Here is a 5,069-nt window from a genome sequence, read left to right on the forward strand (position 1 = left end):
TTCTTTTCGTGCTTTGTACTTATTGATCAGGACGGGTACAATCCCATCCATTTGTCGCAGTCTTTGTTCCCGTCCTCATCATTAAGTACAGAGTGCAATAAGAAACTATGAGCACGTTAAGACTGTGCATAGTCAGCGTCTCTACACAGCACTCAGCACAACAGAGTTGCACATAAACCCTTACCCAGGAGGCTTGTACATAAAATCTGAATCCAACTTCCTATTCTTTTATTATTATTATTATGAGTGGATACGTCAGAAAGTAGGCATGTGCTTTTTGTGGACAAGCCCCTCGAACACCCTTACACGTACAGCACGTATGAATTAGTAACATGAATTCTCAATTTTAGTGAAGTAACTATCACATGAAATACAAATTCATGTCAGCTAAGACAGCAAATGTTTTTAAATGAATGTGCACATGGACTCCCATGCAATGAGTTTCAAGAACGATTCCTCTGGATGCTCCTGACCTCCTTACGGCTCATTTTGCTATCTGCGTGTGCTCTCGGTAAATTTCGCTCGACAGCTTTGCGTGTGGTGCGCCCCACCTATCGCGCATTTTTCTTTTTTTCCCCACCCCCTTCGACACTCCCCGCTGAGAATACATTTAAAACGTGTTCGGCGACTAAATATACGGCGGTGTATGCGTCACTTTCTCCGGGCGCGCGTCGGCGAGACGTGCAACATGCATGAAACACGTGACAAGAATTTCCGCCGTGCAATGCGCCCTCGGGTGGATGGATGGCGGTGATGGCCGTTAGCGTAAAGAACTTGCATGCGCGTGCATAAGTTCACATGCGACGCGTTCATTCATGAGCGCGTACGTGTGACTGCACTTTACGTTTACCTATATGGCGAGATGCAGAAGCTGTTTGCTTTAGAAAGATGACGGACGTGGATGTATACGCCGGTGCACGCGAAAGAAAGAATGCACAGAAAAAATATAACGTATGCGAATTCGTTTTCGATGAGGGCCGCGCCGGCTGGGCTGCAAGCTTGAGATACAGCGGGGTCCAGAATACGGGCAAGACCCTTTCATATCCTCTCAAGTCCTTGAGGAGCGCGACCCTTCACGAGGAACAAACGCACAAAAAGCCGTTTAGGACAAGTGACGTGACTTGGCCTTCGAGTGTGTCGCACGTGAACGGCTCATGCATCCTCTGCTTGATAGACGGGACTGCAAGAGCGCGCGTGTTACGACAGCTAGGCTGCTGCGAGTCGATTGAAAAACGCAGGAGAAACTTGGCACAGGCTACAGGGCGAACGCAAAGTTATTGAGCGGTGGTGAAACCAGGTGGGGAAAAAAGCTACGAGAGCGTACGGAGGCGCGGAAGACGAAAAAAAAAAAAAACCGACCGAGTCGCGCATTTGGTTATCAGACAGTCGAGGACAGCTACGAGATGGGTCGGCGAGCTTCTGTGCAAGCAGTCGTTACCAGCGTCGTCTAGAGCAGTCGAAGGCAGCGTCGGCATGCGTACGAAAGCACCTTGACCTTGGAGTAGCGTATAATGCATGCGTATTATGTAAGCGGGCATAGTTCTTGTATTATTTTATTTTGCGCGGATAGAGTTACGAGAATCTACAGAAAGCGAACGCATTAACATGCACAGACGCCTGAGGAAAATAAAATCCCTGTGTGCCGTAATCAAGCGCAACATATCCGAAGTCGCGCATGATTAGTCTCAACCCTTTCAATCCGCGCAAGTAGAAAGGGTACTTTTGGCTCCCCGTTTTTCTTTTAACCAGCATGGCGGGTTTACGACGTCGCTCTCGGGTTTGCAACAGGAAACCGCCTAGACACACGCACCACACCTTAGCCGCGTTCTCCATTGTGGAAACGAAAACCGCGCTCGCAACCCCAGGAAATCAATACATGGGAATCGGAAACAGCGAGGCACACAGGGAGGAGCTGGGGGAAAGAACGTGATATAGACGAGAACCCGACGGCACGATTACCGAGAGCGCCCCACGGGGACAAAGGAAAAGAGATTAAGTTCGGCGACGCGGTTAAGTGCATGCGACATGAACTGGAACAACGCGCGCAGACGCCCCGAAATGCGCGTGGGAGGCGATCTTGCTCAAAGTTCGAAACAGTCACGGAACGATATCAAACTTGCATACGATGCAAACGTGCCGGCTCGACCCTTTGGCAAGCCGGAATAGAAAAAAGTTTATACGGCTACGGACCGTGGGTCCGTAGCACGGTAGCCGTGCGTGCTGGAGCGCGAGGACGCGCGTTCTTGCTCGGGGGACCACGACTACGTATCGACCCGCGTTGCTTCTGAACTCCATTGGCCCGCCCTGGCTCGACGCAAACGACTTTTTTTCTTCTTCTCCGCATTGTCCAGCTGAGGACAATTTGCGCGGCTAGCCATCGCGGTGTTTGTAACCGCCGAGGACAGGCTTTTTACTAGCAGGCGGCGGGCACTTTGCGAATGCAACATCGCGCAGACGCGGAGCGCGCTCCGCACAGGCTCCCGAATCGAGCGTCCGCGCGTCAAAATGGAAGGCTGTACGCAGACATTTTGGGGCATGTCCAAGCGAAATAAAGAAAGTTTTAATGTGAGAGGAAGCAGAGGAATGGAAAAGAGAGTGCGGTGGAAGAAGAGGGAGCCGCGTACGACGGCTGTTCCGGAGAGACTCACCGCTCGGAGAATCGATGGCTGTGACGCGAGGCGGAGTGTGTGAGCGCTAGTTTCTCTTTTTTTTATCACCGCGACAACGGTAGCTAGCCGTCGCGCATCATAGCCGCGGAGTTTCTTCTCCCTGGGCGCCCCCGGGAGCGTTGGTTCGTCTCGTCGAAAAAGGCGGCCACGGCGCGCACCACGAAAGGGAACACGCAGAGAAGCCGCGCGCAGCAGGAAATTGGTTATCCGGTGATTCTTCACATAGTCCCGCGCTGGTCGCGATAACCACCCACCACAAGCCAAGGAGAAACACACACACTCGGCAGCGGCCGCCGCTGCTGGCCAGCGAGCAGGCAGGGACCGCCCCAAGCGCACCCACTTTGTCGGAGAGGGGGGTAGCGTGAGGAGGTCTCAGAAAAGTTGGGAGGGGGGAACGCATCGCAAAGGCTTCGGCGACGGGGAAGAACTGCGGAAAGAAGGAAGGGAACAGTTCTGTTACCCGCCGCCAGGACGAAACCTTCGTTACGGACAAAGCGATTTCCGAGCGCTGGTTACCCTCCCTTTACGTATCGTGCAGATCATCTCTCTATACGGGTCAATTGAACCTAATGCGAGAGCAACGACAACTTGCGTTAGTGAGAGAACGGGCGCTAGTTTCGAAACTCGTGCGACCGATTTGCGTTTTGAATCTCTGTTCTGGTACACAAGGTTTTCTGTGGAGAGTCTGAACTAAAGAGTACCTCCAAGAGAGTAAGGAAAAACGTATGCTCGTTTATAATTGCACAAATACCGTGTTGCATCGTCGCTAGTTTCAGCTTCGCTAATGGCGCTCCATATGCTCCCACGGAAATATTAGATGCTGCCATGTTACTCAGTTTCTCTTTTATTGCCCATGTTGGTCTCGATGGACCAGAGAAAAAGCGAATACGAAAGACAGGTGGCAAAGCCAACCTTAAGTGTCAGCGCGCCGCGACGTCTTGTAGTTTGGCCAGCTCGTCAATTGCTTACCCGATAAAAAAAAAAAAAAACTCGACCCCTCGAGGAATTTTGTTACGCCAAAACGGCTCAATACGAGAAGAAAAAAAATAACGCTTGGGATTCGCAACGAACAGACCTCAGCCTCTACGCCTCGGCGTTGAGGTTTCGGCGCGACCCCTTTTCTTCCATTAGCAATTGACCTTTTCCCGCCGAATGGATTGTGTGCTGCTATTTGATGTCCTTGTTAGTCAGAGTCGCGCGGAGGAAGGGGGCTCATTAAAGCAGAGGGCGGCCACTGTGAACTTTGCATCAACACTGAATTCTTAATAATCAAGGCTAAATTCAATAATATAACCGAATGTCCACGGTAGGTCCACCCAGAGTCCCCCCTATGACCCGTGAAGACGCCGCCCTGGCAACATATGCACAAGGTACACCCAGGGGAAATGCTTGAGCTCACCTCCAAAATGTCCACGAGTCGTAGCTTCTTGTCCCTGCAGACACAAGGTGATGGTTGTTGCTGCGAAGATGGTCAGCACTACTGCTGCACATGAATGCTACTGCCCGTGCAAACAGCAGGAGATCGAAGAACTCGCCAGACTCCTTCAGTTTATTCCTTTTTCCATTTAAAATCGGCACCTTGGCTCTCATTTCAGGATGCAGACACATAGTTCATATGAAGTTGAAAAGGAAAATAGTGTTGCCCAACTTAAAACGAGTTGCCGAAGCTTATGAATATGCAAACGACTCTCCTGTTGCATTGCCATGTCGCCCGCGCGGGCAGTCCTTCTCACCGAGGCGTTATATCTATAAGAGGCATGTAGACCAGAAAAACGCAGCATGGCAGCTTAGAAGTCTGCGTGACACACAGGCACGTCCTGCCAGGTACAGTATGGTTAAACAGAACCCGCAGCCACCTGGCTTATCATGTTGGCTGCTCTCCCGAGTTGTGGCGTAGCCAGGGCTCCCGAGGCCTCCACTTGCCGGTATTATTTTGCAAACGTAAAATGCTTTCCGCAGAAAGAAGTGCATGTTGAGAAGTGCGTGTTGAGCCACAGCAAACAGGGCGGGCTCTTCTTAAACATACGTAATGTATGCATAAAGAACCGCTCCCATATTTTAGCATGGCGCCACCATTACCCACAACTGCGTGCGAGCAGTAAGCCCTGTGCATGCGCAGTTGGGGCAACGGTTTTAACGGTAACGCTACGCCAAGGCACTTTTGTACATAACCGGCACCACTTTTCCTGCGATGCTCACGTATACTAGCTAAACTGCGCCATGTTCATGGCCAGCGCACCACATATGAAGCTGGTACCATGCTTGGCAAGTCTAGTAAAACTTACTCGACAACGGTAACTTTTGGTATTTTTTAAACGTTTCATTATCATTTTACTAACAAAAGGAGACGGAGGCGGGGCAGGAAATGAAGTTCACACTTCAACCCCTCAGGGAACCATC

At 51.0% G+C, this 5,069-nt stretch overlaps 1 protein-coding gene across 9 annotated transcripts in view; it reads right to left on the reverse strand.

The window, feature by feature from the left end:
* The window catches only part of LOC126525952 (protein tweety-like), a 33,515-nt gene extending 30,494 nt beyond the window's left edge, over window positions 1–3,021 (reverse strand). For 8 of the 9 annotated variants that reach the window (XM_050173946.3, XM_050173945.3, XM_050173942.3 and 5 more), the window contains exon 1: window positions 2,649–3,020. The gene's annotated coding sequence lies outside the window, so the exon portion shown is untranslated. Of the gene's footprint in view, window positions 1–2,648 lie in introns of all 9 variants that reach the window. The other variant, XM_050173941.3, reaches the window with a different exon arrangement.
* Between the last annotated feature and the right edge of the window lie 2,048 nt (window positions 3,022–5,069).

Source organism: Dermacentor andersoni, chromosome 8 (assembly GCF_023375885.2).
Source record: "Dermacentor andersoni chromosome 8, qqDerAnde1_hic_scaffold, whole genome shotgun sequence".
NCBI classification, from domain to species: Eukaryota; Metazoa; Arthropoda; class Arachnida; order Ixodida; family Ixodidae; genus Dermacentor; species Dermacentor andersoni.